At 39.8% G+C, this 20506-nt stretch overlaps 1 long non-coding RNA gene across 3 annotated transcripts in view; it reads right to left on the bottom strand.

Moving 5' to 3' along the window:
* The window catches only part of LOC116275758, a 65623-nt gene extending 45129 nt beyond the window's left edge, over window positions 1-20494 (bottom strand). For 2 of the 3 annotated variants that reach the window (XR_004184990.1, XR_004184988.1), the window contains exons 1-2: window positions 19943-20494; window positions 17320-17386 (exon numbers count right to left, since the gene is read on the bottom strand). This is a non-coding gene — a long non-coding RNA (uncharacterized LOC116275758). The remainder of the gene's footprint in view (window positions 1-17319; window positions 17387-19942) is intronic. The other variant, XR_004184989.1, reaches the window with a different exon arrangement.
* Window positions 20495-20506: the final 12 nt, after the last annotated feature.

The raw sequence follows: 20506 nt of genomic DNA, 5'->3' as shown, positions 1-20506 counted from the left end.
GTTTAATATTTTCAATTAAATATTTTAACTGGTTGCTCATAAGGTACCTTTTCAAAAGAACTTGCGATCTCCAAACACCATCTTAAAATTCAATTAGTTTATAATACATTTGAATAAATTATAGTTTTCAAGACAGCTCTTTCAGAAGGCCAAATAAGATAAACAATTAAAATACTGTTACTCTATATTGCCAATGTGAATACAAACTTTTTTTTATTATTATGAAATATTTCAGTGTCCTATAGAATGTAACTAATACAGAGCTATAGGGTATAAAAATAATTTTTAAAGTACTCATTAACGTTTCCAAAGACAAATAGAACATCAGCATTACTGTTGAAGCCTCCATGTGTTGTACTTCCTTTCCTCTGTGTACCAAGCACCTTCCACCTACCTAAAGGTAATTAGTCTTCTAAAACTTGTGTTCATTTTCTTGCTTACAGTCATAGTGTGTGAATCCTAGACAATATATTATTTTTATATTAAATGCCATTGAGTTGCACTTAAGTGGTACTATGTTGTATGGTTTTACTGCAACTTGTTATTTTATTTAACACTACGTTCATGAGACGTATCTATATTGAAATTTACAAAGTTATAGTAAACTCTTTTTCACTGCTAAACAGGATTCTGTTGTATTAATATGCCACAATCCATTTATTCTTCTACCAATGGATTTTTTGTTTATTTTTAAAATTTTACTATCAGAAATATAGCTACTATGAAGACTCCTGAACACATCTCAGGGCATTAGGAATATCCTTAAGGATGGGTTGTAAAGTATATGCATCTTAATTTTTAAAAAATAATAACAAATTGGTTTATAATATTGTTGCATGAACTTATACTTTCAGCAGCAATGTGTATAATTATGGTCGCTTGATCTTTTTCATAATATTTTGACAAAATGATCGATTTTGCCCAAATTTTTAACACAGTGAAGCAACATTTTTAAAGTAATGAAAGAAAAATCTCTCAACCCAGAACTCTGTAACTAATAAAGATACATTCCAAAAATTGAAGGCAAATTTTCTTTAAAAATCAACCTAGAATTTTATATCCAATAAAAATATCTTTCAAACACTGAATGCAAAATCAGGACTTTGTCAACTTTGCAAAAGATAAAAGAATTCATCACTGAAAGACCCTTTCTACAGAATATGCAAAGGGAAGTCCTTCAAGAAGGGGGAAAATAATGGATTCAATCTATTGCTATTTTGCCCTTCCACCATCTGCCATGTGAGAACACAGCAACAAGGCCCTCAGCAGATCAGATGGACTGATCTTGGACTTGCCAGCCTCCAGACTAAGTTTCTGTTTATTATAAACTGCCCAGTCTCGGATATTTTGTTATAGCAGCACAGATTAAGACAGATATCTTAACTTTGTGGGTAAGAAAGACCATTACCTAACTCAAGAGAGTATGTTGAAAATGAGAAGGAATTGAATAATAATTTTTTTATAAGCCTCTCTGTATGGTTTGACCACTCATTTTCTAATTAAATATTTTCTAGAGAGAAAAAAAAAAACAAAAAACAGGCCAGGCGTGGTGACTCACATCTGTAATCCCAGCACTTTGGGAGGCCAAGGTGAGTGGATCACTTGAGTCCATGAGTTAGAGACTATCCTGGGCAACATGATGAAACTTTGTCTCTACAAAAAATACAAAAATTAGCCAGGCATGATGGCATACACTTGTAGTTCTGGCTACTCAGGAGGCTGAGGTGGGAGGATCACCTAGGCCTGGGAGGCAGAGGCTGCAGTGAGCCATGATTGTGCCAGAGCACTCCAGCCTGGGTGGCAGAGTGAGACCCTGTCTCAAAATAAAAAGAAGAAAAACAATAAAGTTTCTTTCATGACTAGTCTCTGCGGACAGAGAAGAAAAAAGTATAGTTAATTCATACAACTTTTTCAAATAATGACAGTGTCATTAAACTTCCTAATTTGTGTCTTTAGCAAAACAAATTCCTGTTCATATTAAAAATTAAGTTTACATTTCAGAGGGCCATGGGAAAATTAAAATATAATCTGCAGAAAACTGACTAAGAAGGCATTTGTAAAAGTCTTGCCTTGCCAATCATCCATGAAATTAATTTCCATGATTCTTACTTCTTTCCAATTTATTCTGAACTCAAAAACAGTTGCATTTTTCATTGTTCATTATATAGCAAAAAAATCCAGTTGTTGACAAACTGGATATTGGTTCTTCTGATTATGGCACAGGATTAAACCTGCATATGGTTTAATTTGTTTAATTTATTGTCTAAGCCAAGACTTTCTGATTGAAAAGGAACCCTATTAATAATAGTCTTCCCTTCTCCTTAGTCTGGTTTTCCGCTAGTGTTTCCTTAGACCTCAGGTTCTAAGAATTCCAAATTATTGACAGTTTTTAATATATGCCATGCTGCTCATACCTTCAAGGCTTTGCACATTCAAAGACTTCAGGATAGAATTCCACTGAGTACTTCGGAAACTCTTCTTGGGCTTTTCAAACCCACCTTAGGGGGTTAGGCATCTCTTAGGAGAATCCAGTGCTAATGTCCTTCACATCTTGACCATTCTCTTCATTTATAAAGGATTCTGCCACTGACCACATGTACGGTGCCCTATGCCACAGAGCTACTAAAGATAAACATGCCCTTTATGCTCTGGGAGCTTAACATCTGTGAAAACTCTGAACCTTGAAAATGCTTCTATTGTAACTATTTTACTGTATTACAACTACCTGTCCCATCCCTTTACAGAGCTGCTAGCCCCCTGAAGACAGACATTTTAGCTGACCTCTGTATCTGACAGTGTCCTGACTCTGTTCTGGAGAATTAGCCCTCCAGCATTGCACAATCTTACTAGGTGTATAAATTAAGTATTGCTGCTTAACAAACCATACTAAAACCGTGTGGCTTAAAACATTCATTGGGCTTATGGATCTTCAGGCGATCTGGGAAGTTTTGCTGCTGTGGACTGGCCTGGTTGATCTTGGGGCTTATATATACACCTATCGTCACCTGGAGGCTTGACTGGAGGCTGGCTCATTGTAGTGGTTTAAAAATGTCTGAAAATTTTATTGCATTCCTCCTTTCAGACAGTGAGGGAAATTTTTAAAAAGAGACAAAAAGTAGAGCCTAAATCCCCTGCCCTTGATTGCAAGCCAAACTTGGTGACTCATTTCTAATAAAATAAAACATGGCAGGCTAGGTGCAGTGGCTCACACTTGTGATCCCAGCACTTTGAGAGGCCAAGGTGAATGGATCACTTGAGGTCAGGAGTTCAAAACCAGCCTCGCCAAGTGGAGAAACCCAGTCCCTGCTAAAAATACAATAATTAGCCAGGTGTGGGGTTACATGCTTGTAGTCCCAGCTACTTTGGAGGCTGAGGCAGGAGAATCACTTGAATCCAGGAGGCAGAGGAAAAGAAAAAAAAATAGAACATGGCAGAGAGGCATTTCCATTTTCCACTTGCTCTCTTAAATTGCTTGCTTTGTGGGAGTTAGCATCATGCTGAAGCAGCCTGTAGAGAAGAGCCCTCATGGAGAATAACTGAGACCTCCAGCCAATCACCAACTTGTCAGTCTTGAAAGTGAATCCTACCACCTCAGAATATTACAGCCTGGCCAACATCTTCTCAGAAACCTCATAAGAGGCCCCAAGTCAGAACCTCTCAGCTAAAACTACAATGGATTTCTGATCTTCAAAAACTGTGTGAGATAAGAAATTTTATTATTATTTTAAGTTACTACATTTTTGCAGTAATCTGACATGCATAATGAATGATGGATACACTGCCTATGATAACCTCAGCTGAAATAACTCATCACTGCTCTACACAGCCTCTGATCTTCCATCATGCTAGTCCAGATCTGTTCTCAGGGCTTTACAAGTGTTTTGGTCAGGGCTCTCCAGAGAAACAGACCCAATAGGATACATATGTGCTAGGGTTTGGACGTTTCCCCTACAAAGCATGTATTGGAAACTGAATCCTCAATGCAACAGTGTTGGGAGATGGGGCCTAATGAGAGGTGATGAGGCCATGAGGGTGAAGTACATGAATCTATGATGTTATTGCCAGAGTGAGTTTCCCATAATAGGAGTATGGACCTCTTTACTCTTTCTTTCATCCCCTTTTCCCTTTTGCCTTGGAATGACACTGCAAGAAGGCACTCACCAGATGCCAGCCCCTCAATATTACATGTCACAGCTTCCATAACTGTGAGTCAATAAATTTCTATTCATTATAAGTTGCCCAGTCTTACATATTCTGTGATAGCGGAACAAAAGGGACTAAGACAGGTGCATATGTATTTGTGTGTGTATACAGAGAGAGAGAAAGAAGGAAGGGAAGAAATTTACTATAGAAACAGGCTCATGTGATTAGAGAGGCTGAGAAGTTCCCACAGTCTTTTCTGGAGACCCAGGAAAACTGGTGATGTAATTCATTCCACACCTCAATGTCCAAGAACCAGGGTAGTCAATGATATAACTCCCAGTCTAAGACCAAAGGCCTGAGAACATAGAGGCAAGGGCAGTGGTGGCAATATGAGCCCCAAAGTCTGAAGGCCTGAGAACCAGGGACTCCAGTCTCCAAGGGCAGGAGAAGATGGATATCCTAGGTCAAAAAAAGGAAGTGAATTCACCCTTCCTCTGCCTTGTTGTTCTACTGGGGCCCTCAACGGATTGGATGATGTCTGATCACATTGGTAAGGCCTGATCTTCTTCACTCAGTCAACAGATTCAAATACTGAACTCCTTCAAAACACCCACACAGACACATTCAGAAATAATGTTTTACCAGCTATTTGGGCATCCTTTAGCCCAGTGAAGTTGAAATATAAAATTAACCATCACAACAAGGTTTAGTGAAAGCATATGATTACAGGGCACCCTGAGACCCATGCTCAGAAATGGCATGTCACCTATACCATTGGCTAAAGTGAGCACCAGTCCAGCTCCAGTTCAAGGATGGGGAGATAAATGCCTCCCCTTGAGGGGAAAAGCTTCAAAGTCACATGCCAAGGAGCAAGGATTACAAGAGGAAAATTTCTGAGGTCACTTTTGTAATCTATCTACCACAGTTGAGTTTTTCAATCGAAGTGTTTCCTCTCCTTTGTCCCAAGGGTGGGTTTTCCATCCAAGCAAGGGCAGCCAAGTGCTCTCTACCTCAGGAGTCTTGGATGGAGGACCTCAAGGGGGAAAATGAATGGTTTTATCCTGATGATGAGCGGTTTGAAGAGGTGGAGCATTTGTTCTTGCTGCTACATTTCTGTAGCTGTCTTACTTTCTGTTCTGTATGGTTCTTTAGCTAGTCCTTTCTGTAAACTGCCATGTGCTTTCCAACAAACACCACTCTTTTCTAGTCAAGTTAGCCAGAGTCAGTTTCTGTGGCTTGCCACCAAAGAAACCTACATTCCCAGTCACTATCCCTGTGCCTGAGACCTTGGCAGCACAGAGCATGTGTCTGCATGATTTCCTTAGGAAGTACTTCTAATAAGCACCAGTGTCCTTTACAAAAGGTACAAGCCAGAAAAGTCATAAATAAAGCACTGAGAAATCCCTGAGAACATTACTGGCATTTTAAAAATAGCTTTTAGAACTCTTTAAACTTCCTTAAGGACAAACATAATACAAATGCGAAGCAATAGCAATGAATGTGACAACAACTACCCCGAAATGTTATTTTCCGCAAAGGCTGCATTGTCTAGCAGCACTTCCATGTGGCACTGCTGCTGTCTGCCATGGTTATCGTATTCCAGAGGAGGCCAAAGATTTTGGCAATTGCACCAAATATCCATATTTAGGCTATGAAGGCAACTGTCTGCTGCCTCCTGCTTTCCACTGACATATGGCAGCTTCAGGCCGCTGTTCTATTTGCTTGTCTATAGCAATTGAGTTTTACAATCTCTCCAGGCATGAAATACTTAATAAATTCTGCTTTCCACTGGTCACGTTCCCTTACTATACTACATGGTCATGTTTTCCACTGCACCAATTGGGGATGACAGAAGGTATCAACTCCCTTTTCGGGTATTTAAACCTTGAGCAGTCATCTGTATTCAGAAAGAGTGCCCATGAACTTCTGAGAGCTTGGCTTATGCAGACCTGAGAGTGTGAATGATGCACAATCAGATCCTCCCAAAGATATTTCCCAGTCTACGATCAGCAGCTTCTAAAATAAACTCATCAGTACATCTTTCGGCTGGATTGTTAATCAGGGATGGGCTTGGGCACCTGACAATAGAGACAGTGTGTCCTAGTGATTAAGGGCACAGCCTTTTAGCCCCAAAACCATGAGTTCCTGTCTGGGCTCTACTTCTTACTATCTGAGCAATCTTGGACAAACTACTTAACCCTTCTCTGGGCCTCAGTTGCCTCATGGGGAAAACTGTGTCAAAAATAGAAGCTGCCTCATCATGTTCTTCTGATAATTAATGTAACAATATATGTAATCCACTTAGCACAGAGCTTGGAACATAGGAAGCACTCAAATGGAATTGCTACTGCTTTTATTATTATAATTACTAATACTGCTACTGCTAATAATAATTTAACATGCCAGCAGCTTCCAGACTGGAACAGCAAGACAAGGTACATTTGACTCACCAAGCCTCAGCAGCAGACTAGTGCTAGTCCACCCAGGATTCGCATCAGTCCCCAAGGGCAGCCACCTGAGAAGGTAGGGCTGGAGCTCAGAGTCTGAGGTCAACACCAGACACTGTCAGCATTTCACCTCCACACTCTATCCAGGTTGGACCAAGAGTGTCAGAAGTAGAGTCAGAGCTCAGAAGAAAGGTGAAAACACATCTAAGTTTCAGAGCTGGGCTCCAATCTCAGCAGAGAACTGAAGTAGATGCCTGGACTTTTGCTGCGGGCTGATGTCCACCGAACACCCAGAGCTCTGTTTATGATGTGCTGGCTTGGACAGTGGGAACTCTCCACACCCATTCCATCAGCAGAAAGGAGAAGCTTCTGCAGTGCTGCCAAGACTGGCTCTCCATCAGACTGAAGGCAGTGCCTTAATGTGAGCTGGTCCTTGTGTGTAGGGATAATACCATCTCACTCTCTGAGCTGAAGGAAGAAATACACCTGACAAGGAAAGGGAAAAACAGAGAGCCCACAGTGATGGCACATCTGACACAAACACTGAGTGCTCCAGGAGAGAGCAGGGCTGATTACCTAAAACAGGAGGCAGTAACTGGCATGTCAGATACCTAAGGCTTCAAGGCTAATCTGTCCCCTCTTCAAAAAACCCCAGCGCTGCTGCAGGCTGCCAGCTGCACAGACATTCCCAACAGATCCTCTAGGATTATCTAGAGGATTCTTCACGATTATCATGAAGCCTATAAAAATACTAATAGAAGCCGAGTTTAACCAACACCTGTCAGTAAGTTATGAATCTTTGCCTCTGCCCCTCCCCACCATGTACAAAGGTCACTCACAAGCAGGGTGGGGAAAGCCTCTGACCACTCCCACAATGCCTTCCCGTGCTTGTGCTTGTGAAGCTGCAGGTGAGTCACTTGGTGTTTAGTAATCAGATGCCCACCCATAAGTCCACTTCTGACCTTTATGCGCACATCACTTACAGGAATTTTAAGAGGAAATGGGTTTTTCCAGTCAACCCTTGAAGTAAGTTACTTCTTTGAAAATCACTGGGCAATGTATTTATTGGATATTGGATATTGATGGATACTGGATATTGGCAACAAAGGTGATACATCATTTAATTGGCAGTCTTAAAGCTCAACTTGGAAAACAATTCATTACTTCTCATGGCTTCTTTACCAAAAATGCTCCTAGCTTTTTTCAAGGACAGAATGAATGCTTGCCACATCTTGGTGAGTGGTTAATATCTGGCTTCTCTTCTAGCATGTTCAAATCAGCCTCTGCTTGGCTACACAACCTATCAGGATATGATGCTTTGGAAAAAAAAAAAAAGTGTTGCAGCAAAGAGGTTTTCCTTCAATAAAATGTTTGTTGTTACACTACAACACACCGTGTCCAATTTTAAAGAACTTCTAGTTCAGACTCTAAGTTATGATAAACAATTAATCTTCTTTATTAACAATAATTTAAATGCCTCTCCTACCCCAGCCTAAATGCAATGACTAAACGAGAAGGATTATTTCTATCTTGCTAGTAAGAGCAAAGGAATATTTGGCCTAATACAACTGATATGTCCCCATTGTTTCGCTAAGTAATCCATAGTCTTGGGGCTTGAAGCAAGAAATCAAGGCTTTTCCTTTGACTTTTAAGTTCAGGGGTATATGTGCTTTTTGGATATGGATCTTGTATCTCAGCAGTTAGTGGTCTACATCTGTTAGAAGACAGGGCTTGGACACAAAGTTTCCTAAGGTCCTAGTAGATCACAGGCTAATGGGGAAAATAAGGCATTAAAATGATATGGTATTAAAATGATAAATCCACTCGTAACTTCTAAATTTTAGCTTCCCTTTCTCCTCTGAACCGTTTGGCTTTACACGTGAACAGTATCAGGCTCAACAGATACATGTTGTTACATAGGTAAATTTGTGTCATGGGGGTTTGTTGTACAGATGGTTTTGTCACCTAGATATTAAGCCTAGTACTCCTTAGTTGTTTTTTCCTGATCCTTTCCCTCCTCCCAACCTCCACCCTTCGATAGGCGCCAGTGTGTGTTGTTCTCCTCCGTGTGTCCATGTGTTCTCATTTAGCTCCCACTTAATAGGAACAATATGCAGTATTTGGTTTTCTCTTCCTGCTTTAGTTTGTTAAGGATAATGACCTCTAGCTCCATCCGTGTTCCTGCAAAGGACATGATCTTGTTCTTTTTTATGGCTACATAGTGTTCCATGATGTATATGTATCACATTTTCTTTATCCAGAGTACCATTAATGGGCATGTAGATTGATTCCATGCCTTTGCTATTGTGAGTAGTGCAGCAATGAGCGTACATATGCACAAGTCTTTATAATAGAATGATTCAAATTCCTTTGGGTATATGCCCAGTAATGGGATTGCTGGATCAAATGGCATTTCTGTTTTTAGGTCTTTGAATAGCCACACTGTCTTCCACAATGGTTGAACTAATTTACACTCCCATCAACAGTGTATGTGTTCCTTTTTCTGTGCAACTTCACCAGAATCTGTTACATTTTGACTTTTTAATAATAGCCATTCTAACTTGTGTGAGATGGTATCTCATTATGGTTTTCATTGCATTTCTCTAATGATCAGTAATGTTGAGCTTTTTTTATATGCTTGTTGGCTGCATGTATGTGTTCTTTTGAAAAGTGTCTGTTCACGTCCTTTGTCCACTTTTTAGATGGTGTTATTTGTTTCAGGCTTGCAAATTCGTTTATGTCCCCTGTAGATGCTGGATATTAGACCTTTGTCAGATGCACAGATTGCAAAAATTTCCTCCTACTATGTAGGTTGTCTGTTCACTCTGTTGATAGTTTTCTTTTTCATACAGAAGTTCTTTAGTTTAATTAGATCCCATTTGTCAATTTGCTTTTGTTGAAATTGCTTTTGAAACCACGGCTTTAAGTCAAAGTCTCATATGTCTTTGAAAAGCAGTGTCCCAGGATGTTCAGTTTCATGAGAGAAGTGAGAGAAGTGAGACACCTGGTTTTGAGTGAATGCTTGGTTGATTACCTGGTATCCTTATTGCATATCTTTATGGAAAATAGCCTAGCTGAGAACATCCTTAAAATGCACACAAATCCAGTAACTCAAAATCCTGAAATTTTTCACAGGATGCAAATGATATCTGAAGCTCCCTTTACATGTTGTGATTACAAAATGTGCTTTTAATGTGAGCTAATAGAATACATTTCTTCTCTCTATCTCAATGAGGACATCTTTTCTTATGCAGAGAAAGAAGGCAGACAGCCAGAAATGACATGATTACCAGCTACAGTTACATGAAATATACATACATGGACATACATGTTTTTACTTAATAATTTATGACCAGCCCGACTTTGAGGAAACTGAGGCTTAAAGAATTCAAGTAGCTTGTCCCAGGTCACGCCGTCAGGACGTGGTAGAGCTCTGACTCCAGATCAGACCTGTCAGACTCAAAGTCCACCTCAGCCATGATCACCTTGTCAACAACAACAAAGACCTCAATTTATTGAGCATTTTCTGTTGACCAGGCATCTTCTATGTAATATTTCACTTACCATAGTAGGCCCACAATAAAGACGTCATTAACATCTGAAGCCTAGAAAGTTCGTCCCTCCTCAATTTTATACAGCAAGTGCTAAAAATAAGGCTTGCACCCAGGAACCAAAGCCCCTGATCTTTTTACTGTCTCTGGGCTTTCATATGCAGCAGAGACCTACCTGCCTTCCACATAACTCTAAACCTCACGCAACATACCATGCTCAACAGCATGTAGTTCTGTAGCTGATGCTAAAGGCTAACAGTGTCTCCAGCCTGTCAAGGAACAAGGGAAGCTGGAAGGTTCTCTGTCGAGCCTGATACTGTTCACTTGTAAAGCCAAACAGTTCCAAAGACACAGGGAAGTTAAAATTTATAAGATAGAAGTGGGTTGATCATTTTAACACTATATCATTTTAACACCTTATTTCCCCATTAGCTTGTGATCTACTAGAACCTTAGGAAACTTTATGTCCAAGCCCTGTATTCTAACAGATATAGTCCCCCAAGTGCTGAGGTACAAGATCCATATCCAAAAAGCAACAGGTTTCCTCTGCACTAGCAATCACCAACCCAAAAATGTCAAGGAGAAAAAAAAATCCCGTTCATGTAAAACAGTGGGGAAAACACTTATTATAAAATAAATCTAACCAAAAATGTGCAAGGCTTATATGAAGAAAAATGTAAAATGTCACTGAAGAACACATAAATAAATTCCTGGATGAGAAAACTCATTTAAAAATGCTCATTCTCTGTAATTTAATGAATAAATTCAATATTTTCCCAATGCTATTTCACTCTACCAGACTTTTTATAAAAATCTAGCAAGTGAGTCCTACCTTCTTTTCTGAATGACAAAATATTTTTAAATAGCCAAAATAAAAAGTTTAAAGAAAAGAATTCTGGTAATCCTTGCCCTACTAGTTATCAAAACATACTACAAAGAAACCTGCAATGAACAAAAAATATTGTTTTGTTGCAGAAACAGACAGTAGATCTGTTCAAGAGAAAATAAACATAGACTGATGGATTTATATCAATTATGTAATAAAATGAATATTCCATTCAATGGATAAAAAGATTATTCAATAAATTACTTTAGAGGAATTTACTATCTTTGTGGTGGAAAATGACTAAACATTTTTCTTTTCTTTTTTTTTTTTTAAGAGACAAAGAGTTTCGCTTTTGTTGCCCAGGCTGGAGAGCACTGGCATGATCTCAGCTCACTGCAACCTTGCCTCCGGGGTTCAAGCGATTCTCCTGCCTCAGACTCCCAAGTAGCTGGGATTACAGGTGCCCGCCACCACACACAGCTAAATTTTGTGCTTTTTTTTTAGTGGAGACGGGGTTTCACCATATTGGCCAAGCTAGTCTCAAAATCTTGACCTCAGGAGATCTGCCTGCCTCGGCCTCCCAAAGTGCTGGGATTACAGATGTGAGCCACTGTGCCCAGCCACTAAATATTTTTCTTGACAAACTACTCAGCTTATGATTTTAAAAAATCACAAAAGTACTAGAAGAAAATATAGATAAAGTCTTTATAATCCTTGGGGAGAGAAGACCTTCCTATGATTTTTTAAAATGATTCCGTAATGGAAATGATTGATAAACATGACTATATTAAATGAATGTATATTTAATTCAACTTAAATTAAAAGCATCTGCAAGATAAAAGCTGAATGATGAGAACACATGGACACATGGTAGGGAACAAAACACACTTGGGCTTGTTGGAAAGGGAGGTTGGAGGAGTGAGAGCATCAGGAATAATAGCTAATGGATGTTGGGCTTCACAACTAGGTGATGGGATGATCTATGCAGTAAACCACCATGGCACATGTTTACCTATGTAACAAACCTGCACATCATGCACACGTACCCCTGAATTTACAACAAAAGTTGGAAATAAAAAAGAACAAAAATGTACAAGATGAGAGAAAATATTTTTAGTATATAACACCAAGTTTTAATATCCAGAATACATTTAAAAATGTATAAATCAGTGAGAAAAAGGAAAAATAACACAATGGAAAAAAGAGCAAGAAAGATAAATTGCCATTTCTTAGAAGAAACATGCCATTATGAATGTATTCTCAACTTCAATAATATTCTCTCATATTCTTAAAAAAGTAAACTTAAGCTGGGGGCGATGGCTCATGCCTGTAATCCCAGCACTTTGGGAGGCTGAGGCAGGTGGATTGCTTGAGGTCAGGAGTTCGAGACCAACCTGACCAACATAGTGAAATCCCATCTCTACTACAAATACAAAAATTAGCTGGGCATGGTGGCGGGCACCTATAATCCCAATTACTCGGGAGGCTGAGGTAGGAGAATTGCTTGAACCTGGGAGGCAGAGGTTGTAGTGAGCCAAGACTGTGCCATTGCAGTCTAGCCTGGGAGACAGAGCAAGACTCCATCTCAAAAACAAACAACAACAACAACAACAAACAAACAAAAGTAAATTTAAACCACAATGAAATACCATTTTTTATCAATTTAACTGGCAAAAATCTCAGACTAGTTATATCCAATGCTGGCAATTAAAAAACAATTTCACTCACTGCACTTGAGAATGAAATCTTTGAGAGGGCAGATATACCATTAGGTTCCTATGCTAGGGGAAACAGATATATGCAAGGGTGTTCAGCATTATTATTATTAATAACCCTAAATCTAAAGTAACATAAATGCCTATTAGTGAGGCTAAGATTTTTTATTTTTATTTTTGAGATGATGTCTCACTGTCACCCAGGCTGGAGTGCAGTGGCATGAACTCAGCTCACTGCAACCTCTGCTTCCCAGGTTCAAGCAATCCTCCTTCCTCCCTCCTGAGTAGCTGAGACTACAGGTGCCTACCACTGTGCCCAACTAATTCTTGTCTTTTTAGTAGAGACAGAGTTTCATCATGTTGTTCAGGCTGGTCTTGAACTCCTGACCTTAAGTGATCCATCCACCTCTGCCTCCCAAAGTGTTGGGATTACAAGCGTGAGCCACCGCACCAGCCAAGGCTAAGATTATATAAAGAATGGTGCAGTCACACAATGGAATCCTATGTTACTCATGAAAACTATGAAGCAGACCACAGAGTTTGAAATGAAGAAAAGCAAGGTGCAGGTTCCTCAAGAAAGGTGTGATTTTTAGTGTATGTGCATGTGTATGTAAGGCAAATATATACAGCTATATAAGATAGGTTTTATGTCACATAAAAAATATGTCCGTATGTTCCTAAATGCACATGTGTTTGCAACTGCATATACAAAGTGAATATTGCTTCAGACCAGGGGAGAAGTGTGCTGGTGGTGGAAGGGTCTGCCCAGGACCAAAACACTAGCATGGGTCTCACTCACACTCACATGCTCTTTGCCATGAGTCTATTGGAAAACACAGTGTCTTAATTCTCTGGACTTCAGTTCAAAACATGATTTTTTTTTAAGCTGTTATAATTTCCACCATTTTCATAATCATTTTATTATTTAATTCAATTAGAATACTTCATGAGCCACTAAATATTTACAAGCAGGTTTTTTTAAAAAATCAATCATAGAGTCAGTTATCGCAGGGCAATTTCAATTGGAACTGACCTTCTTGGGGGAAACGAGATATTAAAGGGCAATCATGTAGAACAAATAATGTTTCGTCACAGATGAGCTTTTCCCATTGATTCTGTATTCAATATAAATCTAATTATATTTATTGAAGACCCGCAATTATTACTCATCTTATGTGTCTTGATTTCATACTTGCTTGCTCAGTTTTAGTAATGGCAATGCAATCTACTATTAGTTCATTCATGGGAACTCTTTCCTCATTCTGTTCATTCTGTTGTAATTGCAATACAACTATATTATGTATGTGTAAACCATGACATAAGAAGGCAGAACCTTTTCTGCTATTCAGAGTAAGATACCTTTAGCAAAAGGATCCTGAGTCCTTATAGTAACCTGTCTCTTCATCAAAATAAGAACTGAAACAAAAACTGTCTTCAATGCTTTCATATTTTTTTTTTGTCTGTCTGTTTGTTTGTTTTATTGTCCTGTTCTTAGTTGTCTTCTTCCCCACACCCTTTTTTCCTTCAAACTTTCCTTCAAGTAAAAAATCTCTGTTATTTCTTCCTCAGCTGCCAGAGTCATTTTGGGGAGATGGGGGAGAGTAAATTTAGGCATGAGGATACATGGAGTGCTCTAGTACAGGGATAACCATTTCCAGTAAAGTATTAGTAACTCAGAGGACAGTACCTCAGTGTCAACAGTGCAAATAACCATGATGGCAAAGAACTCACACAGGAACTGGTGAACATCTGTCCTGTCTACTGATAAGTTCATCTTCTTCCCTTCCTCCTTTTCCTTCCATCCTTCTTCCCTTCCTTCTGTTTTCTTTCCCCTTTAACCTCGAAGGCAGTATAGTGAAAACAAGACAGGTAGCCTTTGGTTTGTGGAAAATGACTTACTGGCTGTGGAAAATGAAGCAAGACACATGGCCCATCTTTCTGAACCTTGGGAGCCTTGTCTGTTAATTCACACCTCTATCCCAAGATGCACTTCCAGAGCTTTTTACGAGTTGGAATAGGATTGTTTATGTTGAACATCTGAACTGGAGTTCAGTGGGTGCTTAATAAAGATTAGGTCTTCTCCTTTCTACAGATATTTTCTTTGCAAACTATCTCCAACTGTGAAATTGTGAAACTGGAATTTGGGCCATAATGAATTTCCAACATCGATAAGCATACAGATATAGTCCCCCAATTAAAACTGAAGTGTGTGCGAACACAAATTTACAAGATAAAAAAAAATCTAAGCAATAGTAAGATGAATGCATGCACCACGCAAAAAGATAATGAATAAGCATTGGTATAATACTTATGCTGTGATTCAATTACCTTCATAAAATCTCAAGAGTCTGAAAAGATAAACTGGAACTTCTGGTATTGGAAAATATAGAGTTAAAACATTACAGTCTATCTCTCCTAGTGATCATAACCAGAATTCTGAAAATAATAATCATAAAAGCAATTATCTCAGCACCAATAACATTAGCAGGTGGTTTGGGGAGGGAGGTCAAAATCTGAAGTGCAAACTGTAACAAGAGTAAATGTTGTGTAGAGTTTTCTCTTTTATTACCTCCTGGCTTTGAACCAAGGGCGGTCCCAGTGGGGAACTACCAGAGGGCACAAGCAGCAAAAGCTTAGAGACAAATCTATCTTTCATCCAGAGTAAGAGGAAAAAATGGTATCTACAAGCAGGAGAGTTTGGGGAAGTAGGTCTGATTGTTGTTTAATAAATTTTACCTTCGAAAAATTTTATATTTTCAGAAAAGTTGCAAAGATAGTACAGAGAGATCTTGTACACATTCACTCAGTTTCCCCCATTATTTACATCTTACATTACCATAGTTCGTGTGTTGAAGCTAAGAGACCTATATGAGTACATTACTGATATGGATTGGCTGTGTCCTCACCCAAATCTCATCTTGAATTGTAGCTCCCATAATTTCCTCATGTTGTGGGAGGGCCATAATTGAAGATAATTGAATCATGGGGTGGTTTCTCCCATACTGTTCTTGTGGTAGTGAATAAGTCTCATGAGATCTGAGGGTTTTATAAGGAGTTTCCCCTTTTGCTTGGCTCTCATTCTCTCTTGACTGCTGCCATGTAAGACATGCCTTTCTCCTTCCATCATAGTTTTGAGGCCTCCTCAGCCACGTGGAACTGTGAGTCCATTAAATCTCTTTTTCTTCATAAATTACTCAGTCTCAGGTATATCTTTATCAGCAATGTGAAACAGACTAATACCAATAACTGTTAACTAAACTAGGCTTTATTTGGATTCACTAGTTTTTCCACTGAAGTTCTTATTCTGTGCCAGGATCCAATCTAGGATGCCATAGTGCATTTAGTCATCACATCAGCTTAGTCTTTTCTGCTCAATGGCAGTTTCTCAGTCTTTCCTTATTTTCCACGCCCTTAAGAATTTTGAGGCGTATGCATTGAATATTTTGTAGAATGTCCTTCAAATTGGGTTTTTCTGATGTTTTGCTCATGCTTAGACTGGACTTACGGTTTGAGGGTAAAATATCAAAGAAGTGAAGTGCCCTTTACCTAACATCATATGAGAGGTACACGCTATCAACAGAACTTATCACTGGTGATGTTAGTCTTCATCACCTGGTCCAAAGAGTGTTTGTTGGGTTGAAAGCAAGTCACTAGGTCTAGCACCCACTCAAAGTGAGTAGGAGGAGAACCTATATAAATTACTTGGGATTCTGCTGTAAGGAAGATTTGTCTCTTTTCCCCCATGTTTATGTTTATGCCTTGAGAGTAGCATAAACATAAAATGTAAAATTGTCTGGTGGGTTTTCTGAGGTTCGTACAAATGTAAATTTTAATATATGTGGATGTAATACACATGACAGCTATAGCATAAAAGGGGAAGGGCAGTCATTCCTACAGCAACTGCTAAAAATATATATTAAGTAAAAAAAAAAGATAAATTTAAATGGATTACTAAAAGATGTTCAAACAATCAAAATGAAGGCACGAAAAAAAGAATAAAAAAACACAGACACACCGATGAAGTCACAACCAAAGCAAATAATAAAATGACACATATAAAACCAACTGTCTTAGTCTGTTCAGGCTGTTATAACAAAATGCCATAAAACAAGGTGCCTTATAAACAACAAATATTTATTTCTCATAGTTTAGAGACTACAGAGTCAAAAGATCAAGGCACCAGAAGATCTGGTGTCCCATGAGGACCTGTGTTTTCATCTGGCGGTGATTGTTGTTTTGTTTTGTTTTGAGATAGTGTGTCACTTTGTGACCAAGGCTGGAGTACAGTGCCACAATCTTGGCTCACTGCAGCCTCGACCTCCTGGGCTCAAGCAGTCCTCCTACCTCAGCTTCCCAAGTGGCTGGGACTACAGGCACATGCCACCATGCCTGGCTAATTTTTACATCTTTTGTAGAGACAGGGTTTTGTCATATTGCCCATGCTGGTCTTCAACTCCTGAGCTCAAGCAATCTGCCCACCTTGGCCTCCCAATGTGATGAGATTACAGGCATGAGCCACCACACCCAGGCTCTTAGTCTATTTAGTGCTGCTAAATAAACAGAATCCTGAGGCTAGGTTTTATATATATTTATATATATATATATAAAATATATGTATAGAGGTTAATTTAACTCACGATTCTGGTGGCCAAAAAGTTTTAAGATTGGGCAGCTGCATCTGGTAAGGAACTCAGGCCGCTTCCACTCACCACAGAAAGCAGAAGGGGAGCAGGCATGTACAAAGAGATCATATGTGGAAAGAAGAAATAAGAGAGAGAAATAGATGACACTCATTTTACCAACCTGCTCGAGTGAGAACCAGTCCAGTCCCATGAAGGCAAGAACTCACTCACTCTTGCCAGAGGGTGTTAAGCTATTCATGAGGGATCCACTCCAATGACCCAAACACCTTCCACTAGGTCCCACCTCCCAACTCTGCCACATTGGGTATCAAATCTCAATATGAGTTTTGGTGTGGACAAACCATATATAAGTCACAGCAGCCTGCGTCTTCATAGATGGTGCCTTCTACATCCTCACATGGTGGAAGGAGCGAGGGTTCTCTCTCCGGCCTCTTGTAAGGGCACTAATCCCACTCATGAGGGCCCTGGCATTCACGGCCTAATCACCTCCCAAAGGCCCTACCTCCTAATACCATCATCTTGGGCGTTAGGATTTCAGCATATAAATTTTGGGAACACAAGTTGTAGCACCAATGTTGTTAAAGATCACATTACATGTAAATGGTAAACACGCCAATTAAAAGAGATTGTCAGATCGGATTTTTTTAACTGTCATATGCTGCTATATTAATAATAGCTGAACTTGAATATTCATTGTAATGTATACACAACGAAAATGGAATTTTATCTGTGAATGAGTTGAGTCACCATATAAATTACCTTCTCTCTGGTTATAGAAGATTTTTTTATTTAAATATCCTCTTAAGGTCTGGCTGGGGCAGCTCTGCTCTATAGCAAATTTGGCCAGACGCACTTAAACCACTCGAATGGCTCAACAATGTTGACTGCTCGACAGCCATTTGCCCCTCTTCCTTGTTAACAGAGCTCTGATTGTGTTCAGCACCCAGAGAAGAATCACTGGCCTAAGTGAATTGTAAATATCCTATTTATTTTCGCCAGTCAATAATCTATAGGTGTACATATGACTCAGTTTTGGCCAATGAATCTAGGATATAAATATATCTTCTTTCTGAGAGAAGAGAGAATTTTTGTTTGTTTGCAGACCCTCCCTTGCTTTATGTCTTGAACTCTGTTGTTAAGGAAGAGAAGGAGACACTTAGAGTTGTGGTAATTCTCTACTACCATGAAGGCAGCAGAGTACGTGAAGGAGAAAGATAAAAGGATTCTGATGAATCAACCCGAAGGGTCCATACTCTACTATTGATCTTTTCGTCTAGTAAACAAGAAATATTTTTAAAGGCAGAATGTGTGGTTTTTTTTGTTTGTTTGAGACGGAGTCTCACTTTCTCACCCAGGATGGGGTGCAGTGGTGCAATCTCGACTCACTGCAACCTCTGCCTCCCGGGTTCAAGAGATTCTCCTGCCTCAGCTTCCCAAGTAGCTGGGACTACAGGTGCCAGCCACCATACCCAGCTAATTTTTGTATTTTTAGTAGAGACGGGGCTTCACCATGTTGGCCAGGGTGGTCTCGATCTCTTGACCTCGTGATCTGCCCGCCTCGGCCTCCCGAAGTGCTGGCATTACAGGCGTGAGCCACAGGGCCGGGCCAGCCAAAACTGTTCTTAACTGAAATGAGAACAATGAGTCTGGTCTTTCCCAATACGGAATGCAAAATCTGCCATTTTGTCCTTTCGTCACTGTTAGGGCCATTGTCCTTTTCTCCCTCTCCCAGCCACTTAATTTGGAGGGAACCATTGCCTGGAGACAGTGAAAGTTTAGTAGAATAAGAGGCAGAACACTATTCATGTATTGCAGAGCCAATAATACTACAAGGTTCGGATACATCATTCACTCCAAGTTCTGTGTTTCAAATGAGTGGAATGGATAATACACAGATAAATATGTAAGGTCAGGTTGTGTTATTTAAAAAAGTAGGCAGAGTAAGAGCATGTTGGGAGTTATTCTAGATGAAATGGTCAGAGAAGAACCACTATTTCAGAACTTTATACAGAGCCTAATTTGGGACTTTTTCACTTTCTCTGAGAGGTAATAAGGAAATTGTGAACTTATAGAACTTTATTAAAGCTCCACATTAATAATCTAAACTCAACGAGGGTAGTAGAGCAACCTTTAAACCTTTGAGGTTTTTTTGCTTTAGGAAAACTGTTAAATTTCATTGTGAGATTAATCAATACATAACAGCTCACAAACGTGGCATGTCAATAAGGGGACAACTTAAAAGTTAAGAAAATGATGGCCAGCTAATGACAAGCTATGCAAGATGGTAAAAAACAGAACAGAGAAAAAAACTGTAAAGTTAAAAAGGCAAATGTAACAGGACAAGCCAGAGGAACCGCGGGCGTGGGGAACAAGTCATCAAGGCAATTGGAAATTTTTGTGGATATGATACTGATGTCAGGAAACTTTGGGTGGGGCAGAAACTTGAGTGACAGATGTTGTTCAAAAACAATGTGATTCATGACCTTATTTACAGCAGGAAGAATCAGAGTTCCAGCTATTCCTAACAGCGATACTGCGGAGCTTAGGAAGAGAACTCCTTAGGGGACATATCAGGTTTAAAACCACAACCCTCATTTTTCTTATCTATGGCTCTTACGTAGTCTGGGAATTCTGAAACCTGGGAGAGGCGGGGATCAAAAATCTGGAGGTTAGAAGATTCCAAGTCATTCATTAAAGTCCCGATGCGGCCGGCCCCCAAGATCTCAAAAGGAAATATTGCCGAGTTCCATTTCGCAGAGCATCTATTTCCTCTTGAGTATTGCAGATGTAATCATAAACACAAGCCAGTTACAGCCACAACTTCATGCTCTAGGGAGAACCCAGTGGCTCCTGCAAAGTCCTTACGCTGCTAGAAACCCCGCCCCCATTCGTAACCATGGGAACGGCTGACACGCTGAGAGCCGGAGATAACCCTGTTCCGCCCCCTCCCTGACAGATATTGTTTCCCACTGTCTGTCCACATGGGCGCACCGCCTCGCTATTGGCCTGGGCTCCAGGACTGTGCCTGGCCTCAGCCAGTAAACGGCCTGTGCACGTGCACGCCGGAGCCTCCCGATTGGCCAACACTGCTTGATCACGCACGGCCTTCCTGCGCCAACCCACGCGTAGGAGCGCCAATGAAATGACTCAGTGACCATCTACAACAAATCAGCAAGAAGCA

Source organism: Papio anubis, chromosome 7 (genome assembly GCF_008728515.1).
Source record: "Papio anubis isolate 15944 chromosome 7, Panubis1.0, whole genome shotgun sequence".
In the NCBI taxonomy this organism is placed as follows: domain Eukaryota; kingdom Metazoa; phylum Chordata; class Mammalia; order Primates; family Cercopithecidae; genus Papio; species Papio anubis.
Note: the sequence above shows the minus strand (reverse complement) of the source record. Positions and strands in the feature narration are given on the sequence as shown.